Source organism: Sorex araneus, chromosome 1 (genome assembly GCF_027595985.1).
Source record: "Sorex araneus isolate mSorAra2 chromosome 1, mSorAra2.pri, whole genome shotgun sequence".
Classification (NCBI taxonomy): Eukaryota; Metazoa; Chordata; class Mammalia; order Eulipotyphla; family Soricidae; genus Sorex; species Sorex araneus.
Genome location: NC_073302.1, coordinates 137949746 through 137966459, shown reverse-complemented (window position 1 = coordinate 137966459; position 16714 = coordinate 137949746). Strand labels below are relative to the sequence as shown.

Here is a 16714-nt window from a genome sequence, read left to right as displayed (position 1 = left end):
TCAAGCCCCAAAGCCCAAACCCGGCACCCCCCTTCCTCCCCCAGACTCCGGCGCGGAGCACCGAGGACAGTGCTACCTTCTGCCACACCAGAGGTGCCCCTGGTCTGGGGGTGCCGCTGCGCTCGATCCCTGGAGGAGGTTTTCGGTACTTTGAATAATCCCCTTTTGCCGCTTTTCCCTCCCCCACAACCAGTCTCAGTCCCAAAATGGCGCCGACCCGATCCGCAATGTTCTGGGCCAAGTCTCGCGAGATCGTGAAAGGTGGCGAGGCGGGGGGAAGGAAGCGGAGGGGCTGAGGAGGGCGGGGAGAAAGGCGGAGCGAGGAGGAGGAAGGGGAGAAGGGTGTGGAAGAAGCCAAAGCCGACGGACCTACTGGGCGGAGCAGCAGGAGGAGCGCCTCCACCAGCGAACCTTCTGGCCCCGAGCAACCGCTCACGCCTCGGCTCAAAGAAGCTCCGCCCTCTACGACGGGCGACGGGGGCAGGAAAGGGGGCGTGCTTTAGGGCTGGGGGCGGGGCTTCGAGGAGGCCCTGGCGACGGGGGCGCGCGGGGGGCGGTGGCTACGCGCGGTGACGTCAGGAGCAGCTGGAGTCGGGGATTACCCCCTGCTGCTGACGTGAGGATGGTGAACAATCGGGAACGTTCGGTGGAAGGGGGAATTCCCCGCCGCTCCCAGAGGAGCCCCTCCTTCCGTCCCCTCCCCCTCGCCTGGGGCCGCCCGGGCGCCCGGGATGGTGAGGCGGCCCGGAGGGGGAGAGAGAAGCGCGGCGCCCGGCCGCCGCATCTGCGGAACGTCGCCACTCGTCGGCGGAGCCGGGGCGCGAGGCGGGGACGGCGCTGGGGCCCGGGCGGAAGGGGGCTCTGTGCGCCGACGCGCCGGCCGGGACGACGCCGGGCTCCGGGGCGTCCCGAAGCTGGGGGCCGGTCCGTCGTATGCAAATCAGAGCGTGTCGGACGGAAACGCTCTGGGAGGCGGGCGGCGGGGGAAGCCGCCACGCGCGGGTCTCCCAGCCCCAAGCTTGTCCTCCGCTCGTTATCACTACTGTAGTGCATCTACGCTAAGGTTACTTCCACCGGGACTCGACCCCATTCCGTTCGCACGTGTTTGGTTTTGTTTTTGTGAAGTTTGTGGCAGTCACAGTTCTCCGAACTTCTATAGCTTTTCTTTTTTTTTTCTTTTTTTTTTTTTTTTTTGCCTTTTAACTGATTGGCTCACCCTGTAAAACTGACCTTCCTTGAGGAAGGAAATTACCCACCACACGTGCTGACCTGGGGAAGGCAGGGAGGACTTACGGAACATTTCAGTAAAATACAAAGTACTTGGCTCTTCACCATACCCCGGTCACAAAGACTTCATACACACAAACTTTATGTTCTTTTTACATACGTTGTGGAGTTGGTAGTTAAATAGATTGTGTTGCTAAAAGCTAGCCCTGGAAGAATGGATTCAAACGCACCGAAAATTAAACCTCCCATTCTTTTCATCTTCATGGGGGGAGGAGGGGGATGGACGATTTGGCAATTAATGATGTGTGTCTGAATGCAAAGAAAAGAGGATTAACTCTTGCTGGATGCCTTGGTGCCGGAAACAGATTTAGCTCAAGTAATACCCTTAAGATTTCGGCAGCTGGAGAGTTCGGCGCTGCAACCAAGCTGCACTACACTTAAATACAAGAACAGGAGTCGTCACGTTCCTTCTACCACACGGTACCAAGCCGCACCGCTTTTGCAGACGTGGTTTCAAAGAAACCAAGGCAGGACCTGGTTGAATCCTTCCGATCTTAATTCAGGAAACATAAAGGAAAAATCGACCATCTGCGAGCGCACGGATAGACACACGTACAGACTCTTAATTTTGCCTTCATATGGCAAAAAAAATCGAAAAACCAACAGCGAAACGGAGAAAACAATTGTATGACCAACAGGTTAATATTTAATTGTATAGACTCAGTCACTAGGGCTAATGTTTGATTTACATAAAATATCAAAGAGCGCTTACAAGTCATTAAGAGCCAAGTAACCATATCAACTCTTTTTAAAAGGTAAAGGAAATGAACAAGCAAAACAGATTAACAAATGTAGACGTCAATAATGAGGAAGAGGTTTTACCTCACTAAACTCAAAAGAAAATGTAGTCATGAAATATTCTTCATGCAGCAGAATAACAAACTTTAAAAAATTAAAACCAGTGGCCGGAGCGATAGCACAGCGAGTAGGGCGTTTGCCTTGCACGCGGTTGACCCGGGTCCGATCCCCAGCATCCCATATGGTCCCCCAAGCACTGCCAGGAGTAATTTCTGAGTGCAAAGCCAGGAGTAACCCCTGAGCATTGCTGGGTGGGTGTGACCCAAAAAGAAAAAAAAAGAAAAAAAAACCAAAAAATTAAAACCAAAGAGAAGCTACATGCACTTAAACATACCAAGAATCAGATTCTGGGGCACCAGTATCACAGAGGAGTTAAAGACTCTTGCCTTGTATGCAGCTGACTCTACTGGCTTGATCCCTACCACAGGAGCAAGCATTAACAGCCACGTGTGGCTAAAAACAACTAAAAATTACTACCAAAGAAGAACAGCTCTTAAATTTGAATGTATCTTTCAAGCATTTGTTCTTTGCACATCATATCTGTGTCAGTCTGTACATAGATTTATTTCCATTTTTCAAATATTCTTAAATGCCCCATTTTTAAAATTTATTTTTCCTGGGGATTGGAATACAGTGGGTAGGGCGATTACCTTGTACATGGCTGACCTGCGTTCAAATGTATGATCCCCCAAGCCCTGCCAGGAATGATCCCTGAGCAAGTAATTTATTTCTCAATTTAAAACATTTCATAGTAGTCTTTGTGATCTTTTCTGTTTGGTGGGGGAGGGGACAAAGTTCATCCCACATTGCTGGGTTTACTTCCTTTTCTGTGCTCAGAAGCTGCTCCAAGTTGTGTATAGGAGAGAGCCTATACCTCCCTCTCCTCCCCACATGTGATCTCCTTTTCAAAATCAAGATGAATAAATAATAAAAGACAGCATTGGAGAGAGTTCAACAAGCTGAATGCCTGCTTTAATGTGCTAGAGGCTCAGGTTCAATACAAGGCATCACACAGTACCCTAACACTGGGAACATACAACAAAAAGTCACCATTAAGCCAATTTTTTTTTTCAGGGAGAGGCATATTAAAATGGTGTTTTAATTTAACTTTTGCATTTCAATTCACCCTTTGGCTTTTGTTTTGTTTTTTACTTTATTTAAACACCATGGTTTACAAAAGTCAATAATAATACAGGTGTTAAGGGCATTCAATATTTCAGTGCCAATCCCACAACCAGAGTGACCTTCGCGTCACTACATCCCATTTTCCCAACCAGCCCTGCCCAAGTCTGCTCCCTTAGCAAGTACAAAATTATTTTATATTGCCAGTTACAACTAAATGACTAAAAGAATGATCAAAAAATATTACAATAAAAGAAAATTTGTGAAAATTGTTCTATTTCACCATGGGATCATTAAGTCCTTGTTTGAGGGTTTACTAATAAGATGCCTGTTAGCTGAGCCTTCAGTATTATTGTATTTGTTTACTGACCTTAGTTGGCTTCTATGTTACTTTCCCATCTAATTTGGTGTGCTCCTACTGGGATGTCAGTATTGAGAAATTTGGAGTTGTGTCACTCCAGAAACTCTAGGATCTGTAAAACTGGGATGAGTTTATATGGCAGCAGATGTGGGATGTGGGTCTGACTGCCAGGGGTTCTGGAAATATGGATGGGTGAGGAGAGGCTGCCAGCTCTGATTCCAAGAAGACCGCAGAGTTCTCAGCCTAAAAAACAGTGTACCTAGAATTTTCATCGTTTTGGTGTCTCTGCAGAGATTCGTCAAAGGACTTGGCCATTGGCATGGCGCCACATGTGGGAGTATGGGTGCAGTTGCCCGAGCCTTGGCAAGGTGGGAACTTGGCCCACACCTCTCCCTATGGCACCCCAGAGTTTTCAGCCAGAAGACTGATGTACCCATACATTTTAGCAGCTTAGCTTGCATCTCTTCTGAGATTTAGTCGGGGAGATGAAGAGCTAGGCCAATGGTAAGTCTACACGACGGCAGGTGTGGGTGTGGGTCGAGCCATTTCTCTAACTCACCTGCCACTAATGTATTAAAAGAATTCCAGTGTATTAAGATTTCTTCAGGTAATCCATGTGCATGGATTTATGTTTGCTGAGCATTTTCTGTCTTCTGAAGAGTTTTTAAATTGTACATAAAATTGAGGTCTCAAAGTGCTGGACTGTATGTTTTGCATACAAGAGTCCAGGGTTTGGGGGCTACGGCAACAATAAAGCAGGTAAGGTTTTGCACATGGCTGGCCTGGATTAGATTCGTGGCACCCCACATTGGTCCTCTAAGCCCCATCAGGAGTGATCCTTGAGCACCACCAGGTGAGCCCTCCCTCCCTAAAACAGGAGTTTGGGGTTTGATCCCAAGCACCACATGGGAGCCTGAGCACCAAAGTGAGTAGTCTCCAGCATCACTGGGTGCAGCTCCTCAAAAAAATATATTTATGGGGCCGGAGCGATAGCACAGCGGGTAGGGCGTTTGCCTTACACGCGGCCGACCCGGGTTCGATCCCCGGCATCCCATATGGTCCCCCAAGCACCGCCAGGGTAATTCCTGAGTGCAAAGCCAGGAGTAACCCCTGAGCATCTCTGGGTGTGACCCAAAAAGCAAAATATATATATGTATATATATATATTTATAATTACACATAAAACTAATTACTGGAGAACTGACCACTTACTTAATCAAAACGCATGCATGGGTTCACAATAGTCCTACAGGCCCAGTTATATATGACCTAGTTTCCCTAATTAGTGTTCCTTCTTCTGTGATTAGGAGAAAAGGAGGAAGATAAGTGGCATAAAAATCATCAGTAAAAATGTTTAAATAATTCCTCCAGGGCCAGGCTCTACCCACTGTACTTAAGAGAGTAATTTCTCTACTTAGTACACTAGGTAGGGTGCTTGCCTTGCACATGGCCAACCTGGATTCGATCTCCAGATCCCATGTTGTCCCCTAAGCTCTACCAGGAGTTATCCTTGAACACAGAGCCAGAAGTATATCCTAAACACTGCAGAGTGTGATCCCCAAACAAAAACAAAAACAAAAAAACTAACTTCTCCAATAGATAACTTCTAAACACAGATTCTAGACCTATGAGGTGGCCAAGGAATAGAGTGCTTGCTTTGCATTCTACTGATTTTAAATCCTGGCACTAAAAGTATGTGTGAATACACACATGCATGTGCACGCACGTGCACATGCGTGCACGCACACACACACAGACACACCAAAAATAGGGGTCTGAGGATAGTACAGTTAAGGTATTTAAGGTGACTGCCTAGCAGGCAGCTGACCCTCATTCAATCTTGGACACCACCAGGAATGATCCCTGAGTGATCGGAGCCAGGAGTAAGCCCTGAGAACTGCTAGGTATGCCCCCAAAACAAAAGCAAAAGATACCAAAAAAAAAAAATCTTTTAAGGGAGAAACCATACACAGCAGTGTTCAGGAGTTGCTCCCTATGATGCTGGGAATGGGAGCCATCATCTGTCAGAGATTTGCCTGGGCCTCCCATAGGCAAAGCATCACTATCTCTTCAGCCCATATTTTGTAGTTTTAAAAAGATCTATAGTCTTTAGGGAAAAGGAGATGGCTTAAATGACTAGAGCACATGTTTTGCATATAGATACCCTGGATTCAATCCCTGACTCCACATGGTCCATTGAGCACTTGGTGTGGCCCAAGATTTTAAAAGTTCTCATCAACAGAAAGTTACTGTAATTATTTGTGGTAACATATGAATAATTATTGAAATGATCACTTATAATATATAAAATGATCATTGCAATAATGCATGAATTGTCATACTGTACCCCAATAAAAATAAATTTTAAAAATAATATATCTGAATGAGATGAGTTGAACAGCATTTGCAGGGAAAGGGTCTTCTAGTTGGGAACTGTTGCACAGCCAGAAATACAAGGAAGAGAGTCAGAACAAGAAGTTTCCAAAGAGACAAGGAGACGAAGCCACTGGCACTGCAAAGGCTGCTGTCTGTTCTGCAGGGTTGAAGAACAGCACAGAGATCCAAGAGCCTTTACCCTGTGCTACCAAGATTAGATGTGTGCCTGAAGTCTTTTTAAGTCTTTTAAGTGAAGGGGACATGATTGAATTCAAGCTTTGCAAAGAGTCATGTAATCCTCTAGAGAAGAGATTAAGAAAATGAAACTCCAGGAAGAGAATGAAACTAAGACACTACTGCAGTAATCCAGGTGAAAGATGATAAAGGCAGAAACCGCCCTAGCCATCTTTCCATATCTACTACACGTGAGAGCTTGTCTTCCAGGATTATTCTAACACCCCATGACTATGTTTAGGGTCATAACACAAACTCTTCCTTCGGGTTAGATACATGAACTCTCTCATTTTCTACAACCGGTTCATGCAAACTTTCAAGTTTAAGTGTTACATCCTTGGGGCTGAAGAGACAGCACAGCAAGCAGGGTACTAGCCTTGCATGCAGCCAGTCCATGTTCAATTCCAAGCAGTACATAGGTTCCCTTAAGTCTCACTAGGAATGATTCCTGACCACAGAGCCAGGAGTAAGCCCTGATTACTGCCAGGTGTGGCCCCCAAACTAAAAATAAATAAATATTATATCCTTAGGCAGCCTCCCCTGGTTCCCTATTTCCCCCTCAACTGTCCCTTATAAAATCATTCATAATTCTCCAAAGTTATTTACATGATGTTTTGCTAGTTACTCGTTTCATACAGTGTAAGACTAGATTTCATAAGAAACTATGAAAGGGGGAGATAATTCTGTGGTTACGGCATTTGGCTTACAGGTGTCCTATCTGGATTTGATGTCCGGCATCCCATATGGTTCTCTGAGCACACCAGGAGTAATCTCTGAGTGCGTAACTTGGTATGGAAAGGAAAAAAAAATGTGTTTAGGGGCCAGAGTGATAGTACAGCAGGTAGGGCATTTGCCTTGCACTTGGCCGACCCGGATTCAATTCCCAGCATCCCATATGGTCCCCCAAGCACCGCCAGGAGTAATCCTGAGTGCATGAGCCAGGAGTAACCCTTGTGCATCGCCGGGTGTGACCCAAAAAGCCAAAAAAAAAAAAAGAGTATTTAAATGTTTGTAAAGAAAGATATGGCAAGAAAAAGTCAAGGATTATACCTGGTTTCAATTTGTTAGGATCTTTGTTTTGGCTTTTTGTTTTATTTGGGGACCTCATCCAGTGATGCTCAGGGACTACTCCTGGCTCTGTCTGTGTTCAGAGATCAGTTCTGGTAAGGATTGGGGACCATATGCAATGCCGGGGATCAAATCCCTGTGGACTGCATGCAAGATAGTAACCTTACCCACTATACTCATCTCCAGCCTCATATTTGGTTTTTGGCTTTTTTGGGGGGCACATCCTGCCATTCCCAGCTGTGTTCTAGAGTTCACTCCTGACCACAGTCAGGGGTCCATGTATTACCAGCATCCTACTCCTTCAGCTATTGCTCTAGCCCAGACATAGTTTCAATTTGATTCCTTTTTTGAAGAAATTGGTCTTGAAGAAACTCGGGCCAAAAGAACACAATCTGGGTCATGAAAAGCTACAAAAGTCAAAACTCAAGTGGTCACCTAATCTAAATTCCCAGCCCTGCATAGTCCCCTGAGACTGCAAGGTGTGACCCTTAAACACTGAACCTAGATTAGCCCCTTAGAACCACTAGTTGTGTGTCCCTTCTCTCAAAGAAAAAAAGGCCAAAAAATAAGCCCAAAAACCAAAGTGGTCAAGAAATAGAAGTTTCCATAATAAATTCTGTTTTCCAGAATTAGTTTCACTCAAGTTAGGGGGTTTCTCTTTCCTGGAATTGTACCTCATCTGGAGAGGGGCCATGCAGTGTCTTGTTAAGTCAGGAAGGACAGGGTTTCAAATTACCTTGGAATCTGTTCAAAAATCCTTACTCGGATTTGATGATCAAGCATTGGGTCACAAAAGTTACACTGTTGAATTGTCCGTTCCAAGTTGCTCATAAATTTAAGATTCTAAAAAGTCACTGAGGGATGGAGGGAGTGTGGGAGAAGGTCAAAGATCTGAAGCCCATGTTTTGCATGTGGGCGGTCAGGGTTCAATCCCTTGGAATCACCTAGGCCTCTGAGTACAACCAGGTGTTACTCTTAGAGCAAGAAATAAGAGGTGAACTTCCCCCAAAAAAAGACATAATGGAAAATTTTCAGAGAGGTTGCAGTTAGAGACTGAGTCAAGAGAGAAGGAAGCAAGTAAGAGTAAAGAAATAATCAGTAATAACTTACAACGTGAATGGGAAAAAAAAAAAAGCAGGAAAGTAAAACTGTGAGTGAGGTCCTTCTTCTAAGGAATACTGCTAGATGTCGTTCCCAAAACAATTTTTTTTAAGTTCTGGAGGCCAGAGGATGGAAAGATAATACAATACAGCATGCATTGCCTTGCATTGGAACAGCCCTAATTCAATCCCCTGCATCTCATATGGTCCCCAGAGTATTGCCAGGAGTGATCCTTAAGCATAGGGGAATGTAAACCATAAGCACTGCTGGGTGTGGTCTCAAATCAAACAAAAAGTTCTGGTGGGGCAGAGATAGCTCAAAGAGGCACATGAAAGTCATTTCCCTTTTACCCTGAGCACAGAGGTCCAGGAGTAGCCACTGAACACTGCTAGATGTGTTCCCAAAACAAAAACAAAAGGTTTCAGAACCAGGGAGATAGCTCACAGGTTTAGCATGCTGGAGCTCTGGGTTCAGTCCTGAGCACTGGGCCTGAAGGACAGCACAGCAGGAAGGCACTGGACCTGGAGGTCCAGGGTTCTGTATTGGAACCACCTATGGTCCCCTGAGCTCCACCAGGAGTGATTCCTGAAGGCAGAGGAGGAGTGAGCCCTGAGCACTGCCATATAGGCCTCCAAAACAACAAATACCCAGAACTACTTTGTCCTTTGGGTACTGCCAGAAGCCACCCCCAACCATGAAGCCAAGAAGAACTCCCAGCCCATATAGGTGTAACCCAAAACCTAACCAAAGAGGACTTTACTGAATTTATTTTTCTTGAATAACAACTCTATAGTGGGTCAGACAGGTAGCATAGGAGGTAAGACACTCACATGGGCCAAGCCAGGTCTGAATCCCTGGCACCACTTATGGTCTCCTGATGCACCCCCTGGGAATACTCCTGAGCACAGAGCGAAGAACAGGCCTTGAACAAGTCAGCTACAGGGCTCCAGCACCTCCCCACCTCCTTCCAAAAGCAAAATAACAAAAACATGTAATTCACTATGATTCAATTTTTTTAAAAAGCCATGTAGTGGCTACAGTTGGAGCCTGAGTCGTCTTCTTCATCCGGGTGTGTATCTTCACGCTTTCAGCGAGTTGCTAGCAGGGAGGCTTGTACATGCGCCCTTTGCAGGGGTCAGGAGCAATAAATATAGTTGAAGGTCTTAGAGACAGCATCAAAGGGAGCCTTGGCAAAGCTGCCCAGCCATAGTGGAGCATTCTCAACACCAGGCCCCTAGGCTCAGGGATCCAAACTAGAGGGCCAGGGATCGGGTACACCAGCATAGAAACCTCGGGCATGGTTCCCCTAGAAGGATTGTTGATCATGTTCTTCAGTAGCATTGCAGCAAGGGACCCATGGAGAGTTTAGAGAGGATGACAGCTCCCCTGAATGGCAGGGGTTATCTCCCTGGAGCATTTAACACCAAAACTAACATGTCCAATGTAATCAAATGGCAATAAAGGCCTTGAACCTAGTAAGGAGGTTGTATTCCCAAGGATTAATCCTCAAAACCTCATGTCCTTGAAGGATGGTTCCAGGTGTTTGTTTTTTTTGAAGTGATATCAGATCATTGCTGGGCAATGAACAAAGATAGAGAGATGTCCCTCAGGATTTGATCTTCATGTCCTTGACCAGGCCACCTGGCTCAGTGATGGACCTACTCCCTGTCCTTGGGCTTGCCTTCAGGAGCAGTCCTCCCACACAGTGACCCCACTCCTGACCCGGCGCTGATACAGCTGTCCAGCGCCCTGCCAGAAGCCATCGTGGCCTCACATTCCAACATCCCTGGGCCTCAGGGCCCTCCCAAAGCACTGATGTTATCAGCCTTTTGGTATGTTCTTAGAAAAATGAAACCACAGGTTTGAGAAATATATATGTAAATTGTTTCCCAAAAGAAGTCTAGTAACATGTTCACCTAAGAAGCATTTGAGAAGGCCCCTAACATTAGTTTTTTAAAGAAAAAAAAAACAATTATGTATTTCAAATATTTAGTGTATTTTAAATGCATTGTAATTTCCATAATTTTGAATAATACTGAAGTTGGACACCTTTTCTTTTGCGGGAAAGGGGTATTTAACCCATACCTGGCTGTGTTCAGGGGTTACTTCTGGTTTTGTGCTTAGAAGTCACTCCTGGTGGTGCTCATATGTGGAGATCATATGTGGTGCCAGGAACTGAACCTGGATCAGCCACATGCAAAGCAAGTAAATGCCTTACCTCTGTACTATCTACAGCCCAGAACACTCTTCATGGATTCACTGATTGCTTGTGCTATAAACTGTTGATTCAAGTACTATGAGTGGCAGATGAAGAATATTCTTTTTTTTTTTTTTTTCCTTTTTGGGTCACACCCGGCAATGCTCAGGGTTGACTCCTGGTTCTGCACTCAGGAATCACGCCTAGCAGTGCTCAGGGGACCATATGGGATGCTGGGAATCGAACCCAGGTCGGCTGCCTGCAAGGCAAATGCCCTACTGGCTGTACTACCACTCTAGCCCCGAATATTCATTTCTTCCTCAGTAATGTGTAAGATCTCTAGAAAGTCAGTCAAATCCTGATAAAATATCAAGTATTAAAATTTCATTGCAGGGACTGGAGAGATAGCTCAACAGGCTGAGCAAATGTTTTTGCATGCAGGAGGCCTGGGTTCCATCTCCAGCACTCTTGATCCCCTGAGCATCCCCGGGAGCAAACTGTAAGCACAGAGCTCAGAGTAGCCCTTAAGGACCACAAATTTGTGGACAAAACACCCCCTCCAAAATTAAAATTCTAATTATCAAAATTTGCATATTAAGGCCGAAGCCAGGTAGAGCATCTGCCTTGCATGTGGCCGACTCGGGTTCGATTCCCAGCATCCCATATGGTCCCCTGAGCACCGCCAGGAGTAATTCCTGAGTGCAGAGCCAGGAGTAACCAACCCCTGTGCATTGCCAGGTGTGACCCCCCCCAAAAAAATTTGCATATTGTCCAAATAAGTCAATTGCCTAACATGCACATCATAACAACATAAAATATTAAATTAGAAACTAAAGATCTTTATAATTCAACCCTGCCTTTGAAAAACACTCAGACTACCAATAATTGTATGTCAAATAACCTTATAAATCCTTAAATTCCTACTTTATTCAGAATGCTTTATCAGCACCCTCTTCCCCAATCATACACCCTTTAGTCTTTTTGGTAATGAACTCTTTGGTGAACTGTTAAGATTCTGAACTTTTTGTTTTGTTTTCTTCTGCCTCACATTACAGTATCTTTCAGATATCCCCCATCCCCTCCCGGGGTGTGGGGGGGTGACCACAGCCAGCAGCACTGCACTCGGGGCCATTCCCTGTGGTGCTAGGGAAGCATGCGGTGCCAGGGTCTGAACCCAGGGCTCCAGCAGGGTAAACAAGTCCTCTGCCCAGCCCTACACGTTTCCATTTCTACCCAGCGCTTCCATCTCAACATCAACAGGTAAATGGAACAAGCTGAAACTCAAACAGAACATTTTGGAGTTTTTTGATTTGTTTCGAGATCTAATGGACTTTAAACCTGGTGGCATCATCCCATCTAACAAGAAAGGTTCTGCAAGGGGCCAGAACACTTTTAATGCTTATTAATAACGTTGATTAAAGGCCTGAGAAAGAAACTGGGGAAGTGATGTAAATGAAATGCCTGCATTATCTGCGATTTTCCTATACTTGGCTTTCTTGTTGCAGTGAATAATTGAGGGTTACTTCAGTAGCTCAGCAGTCTTACTCAATGTCATTTGTTCATCCCTGTCATTATGGAATTCTTCGAGACATACTCAGTGTACACTCTAGTGACAACTTAGGCTGTTCATGGTCTCAGTCAGAATGATGCTTTTTCACTCTTAATGGTCACTGGAGCCCTAAAGATAGCTCAATGGGCAGAGAGCATAATTTGCATTTGGGAAACCCAGTTAGACCCCTGGTACCTCATGGTCCCCCAAGCACAGAGCTAATAGTAGCTCCTCTAGCACAACCAAAAAAGCAAAGAGTTACTTTGCCTTCTATTTATCTGTGCCTCTTTATCCTTGTTTTTCTTTCTAGTTGTCTGTTCCAGGTCATCAAGCTATTAAGGCAAAGAATGTCACGGATGTTTGTCATTCCTATCTAACAAAAGTAAATGTTGAAAATTGGGATGTGGCTCAGTGGTAGAGTGCAGGCTTTGCATGTGTGAGGCCCTGGGTTTAATCCTACTAGAAATGCATAAAGAAATTTTAAATTGCGGCCAGAGAGATAGCAGAGTTGAGTAGGGCTTGCTTCGCCTGTGGCCATCCCGGGTTTAATCCCTGGCACCCTTAGATAATCCCATGAGCACCATCAGGAGTGATTCCTGAGTGCAGAGCCAGGAGTAACCCAAGCATCAGCAGGTGTCACCCAAAACTGAGAGAAAAAAATAAAAGAGTTTTAAATTAAGAAAAAAAAAGGTAAATGTGATTATACATTATAGCATGAATGATTTTGATTAGAAATAGATGGTTAATAGCAGAATCACTTGAGGAATTACATGTTTTAAATACTTTTTTCTGTCTTATTTTCTGGCAGTGCTGGGAGTTTATTCCCAACTGTGGGGGAGGGGTGCTTGCCTCTCTTGCCTCACTTGAACTAGAATTGCATCTTTAAAATACTCAAACTCAGAAAGGTGTTTAATAAATATTTCTTTTCTTCTTTATTCTTTCATTGGCTTTGTTTGTTTCTTTTCTTTCTTTCTTGGGTCACCCCTGGTGATGCTTGGGAGCTACTTCCCACAAAGAGAGAGAGAGAGAGAGAGAGAGAGAGAGAGAGAGAGAGAGAGAGAGAGAGAGAGAGAGAGTGTTGTTTGGGGGCGAGGGGGCTGTCACTTACAGCGTTGCTTGGATGAATTCATATCTCCCACATCCAAAGCCTGACCCACCTTTTTCTTCTTTTTTTTTTAAATTTGGATAGGTGGGAAAGTACTTATTATTTCCCCCTTTTTCTGATAACAGAATGTTAGTTTCTTGAGGGAACCAATTTGGTACTAGTGTGAGTGCAATTAACCATACCTAAAGTCTCCTTTTAAATGTGGACATGGGTCTCAAACGTGCCTAACTGGGACACTATCTCCATGGCCACAGTGTTGCTTACTGGGGATATCTGACTCCAGCAGCACCAATCAGAACCTTCTGAGACTTTTTTACCAATGCTATCAGGAGGAATTCTCATGCACCAGTGGTTTGGTAAAACTGAGAGGCCACAGATCTGGAATTTCTAAAGTAAAAATGGAATGTCCGGGGCTAGAGCGATAGCACAGCGGGTAGGGCTTTTGCCTTGCACGAGGCAGACCTGGGTTCGATTCCCAGCATCCCATATGGTCCCCCAAGCACCGCCAGGGATAATTCCTGAGTGCATGAGCCAGGAGTAAACCCTGTGCATCACTGGGCGTGACCCAAAAAGAAAAAACAAAGTGGACTGTTCTCCCTGCCTATCATGTAGCTCTCAGAAACAAAAATAATCCAAGCTCCAATATCCATTAACTCATTGGATCTGGTATTTATTTCTTTGCTGGGAGCTATTTATGGCTCAGTGCTTGGGACTGTTCCCTGGGATGACTGGGGATGGTGTGGTACTGGGGATGGACTGGCTTCCTGCATAGAAAGTCTGCACTCCTGCCTATTGAGACATCGCTCTAGTCCCTTGTTTATGTTTTTTTAAAGGGGATACTCCTGGCTGAAGAAACAATACAGTGGGCAGGGCGCATACCTTACATGCGTCAAACCAGAGTTCGATCCCCAGCATCCTATATGGTTCACTGAGCCCTGCCAGGAGTAATTCCTGAGTGCAGAGCCAGGAGTAATTCCTGAGCATCATCAGGCATGGCCCCAAAACTAATAAATAAATCAATTAATTAATAAGATACTCCTGTCAGTGGTGGGGGCAGGAGACAATCGCATGCAGGGCTAGGGATCAAACCCAGAGCCTTGCAAATACTAGGCACATGCTCTCCCACTTGAACCACATCTCACCAGCTCTCAAGTCCGTACTGAAACAGTGACGATCTCCAGACTTCCAGCCACAAAGGCAAATCAATGCCCTCTATTGCTTAACTAGGTTGTGGTGGTCTCTACCACACTTAGGCTAAGTACCTATGAATTCAGGGGCTTTTGTCCCAGGAGGTGGCTGATACTGTGAATGTTTTCTTTCAGCCAGCCAATCCAAAGTTGGCTGGGAGAGATCTTCCATTTCTGAGAAAGGAACTGGCTTCCTGAAACAACCCATGCCGTGAATCTAACAATTCTGCTGTTTCTCTCTCTTTTTGTGTCAGCACTGTGACTGGCCCAAAGAAGAATCAAGTTCACTTCTGCTATCTGTAAACAAGTTTTCATTTAAAGCAGTATCCCTTTTGTGGAGAATAAATTGAAAAGGAAGCAATTTATCCTCTGCTTTGCCTCGCTCACCTAGGACAGGCGTGCTTTTCACTTTAGCAAAATGGAAATCCGAGAAAGATTTCTCTGGGAAGTCTCCCTACAGTTGGCATTCTTTTCTACTACAAGGGATGAATTTAAATTTCTAGAACTGTAAAGATTAGGTGACAGGCAAGCAATGACTTTGGGAAGGAAAGCTGGTAACTCAAAAAGTGAGATAAAAATAGAATTGGTTAAAAAGAGAGAGAGAAAGGAAACCCAAGCAACAGGAAAATGACCTTGCTTAAAATTTTCTTTGTTCTGTGCATTACTTTACAAACAGAAAGCAGTGGTTACAATGGTATCATTAGTCACCCACTACACAGCCATAGTGAGTTGAAACCTACTCTGACCCAAGCTGGGGCAAACTGCTGAGGATGTGCTGCCCTTAATGCTTATGGAAGTCAGCTTTTCTAGGAAGAAAGAGAATGAATGTCAAACACCGTATTATTGTGATGATGTTCTCCTCAGGGCCCAATGCCCTTGGCAATAGGCAAAGGAAGAAAGGTGCTTAGACCTTTTTCTTTCTTTTGGGAGGCTTGGGGAGGGCACATCTGGCAGTACTCAAGGGCTATTCAACCAGTTCCGTGCTAGGGGGTCACTCCTGGCTGTGCTTGGGGGACCACACAGTGCCAGGAAATGGAACCCTGGATTCCACAGAAATAAGGCAAGTGCTTTTTCACTGGGCCACATCCCTAGAGTACTTAGGCAATTCTTTTCTTTCTTTTTTTTTTAGGGGGGGTGAGGGAAATTGGGACACACCCAGCAATTCACAAGTCTTACTCCTGGCTCTGTGCTCAGGAATCATTCCTCGGAGACCATATGGAATAGGACATATGAAGCCAGATTGGATGCATGCAAGGCAAGCACCTGCCTGCTGTACTATCACTCTGGCCCCATCCCAGTCATTCCTAAACTAAAGAAGAGGAAGGTCATGCACACCTGACTAACCTAAAAGTTTTAAGCCTTTCATGGCCTGCTTTTTGACAATAAAGCTGAGCAAACCAGCTTGGTTGGTAATGGCCTGCACTCAAAATTTGCCCGGAGGTAGAGGAGGTGTGAATTCTCCACAAGTCAGATGTGAACACAGTGAAGGGAGCTGGAGTTGTCTCAAGAAGACCACCTGGAAAGTTATAATTCCAACAGAAAGATGGGTCACTGGCAAATGTCACAATAGAACATGGCAGGACAGGGTCCAGGGATGCAGCTCAGTGGCCAAGTGCAGGCCTGACATGCAGGAGACTTGGGTTTGATACCTCATTCAGCAAAATAATAATAATAAATTAATAGCATTTATGGGGCCAGGGAGGCATTCTCATCCACTAGTGATTTGGTAAAACTGAGAGGCCACAGATCTGGAATTTCTAAAGTAAAAATGGAATGTCCGGGGCCAGAGTAATAGCACAGAGTGTAGGGTGTTTGCCTTGCAAGCGGCTGACTTGGGTTCGATTCTTCTGCCCCTCTCAGAGAGCCTGGCAAGCTACCGAGAGTATCTTGCCCGCACGGCAGAGCCTGGCAAGCTCCCCATGGCATATTTTGGCGTATGCCAAAAACAGTAAACAAGTCTCACAATGAAGATGTTACTGGTGCCCACTCAAGCAAACTGATGAGCAACGGGATGACAGTGACAGTGATGGGGCCAGGGAGAAGAGTTCAAGGGGCTGGACTCGTGCTTTGCATGTAGGAGACCTGGGTTTGACTCCCAGCACTTCATGTTCCCCTGAACACCACTAGGAATGGCTCCAAAAAACAAACAACACTGGGGCTGGAGTGATAGCACAGTGAGTAGGGCATTTGCCTTCCATGCAGCCGACCTGGGTTGGATTCCCAGCATCCTATATGGTTCCCCGAGCACTGCCAGGAGTAATTTCTAAGTGCATAAGCCAGGAGTAACCCCTGTGCACCGCCAGGTGTGACCCAAAAACAAACAAACAAT

At 45.4% G+C, this 16714-nt stretch overlaps 1 protein-coding gene across 3 annotated transcripts in view; it reads right to left on the bottom strand.

Annotated features, from left to right (window-relative positions):
- GPBP1 (GC-rich promoter binding protein 1) overlaps positions 1–484 on the bottom strand; it is a 56800-nt gene extending 56316 nt beyond the window's left edge. For 2 of the 3 annotated variants that reach the window (XM_055134060.1, XM_004608447.3), the window contains exon 1: positions 77–233. The gene's annotated coding sequence lies outside the window, so the exon portion shown is untranslated. Of the gene's footprint in view, positions 1–76; positions 234–369 lie in introns of those variants that run through there. The other variant, XM_055134061.1, reaches the window with a different exon arrangement.
- Positions 485–16714: the final 16230 nt, after the last annotated feature.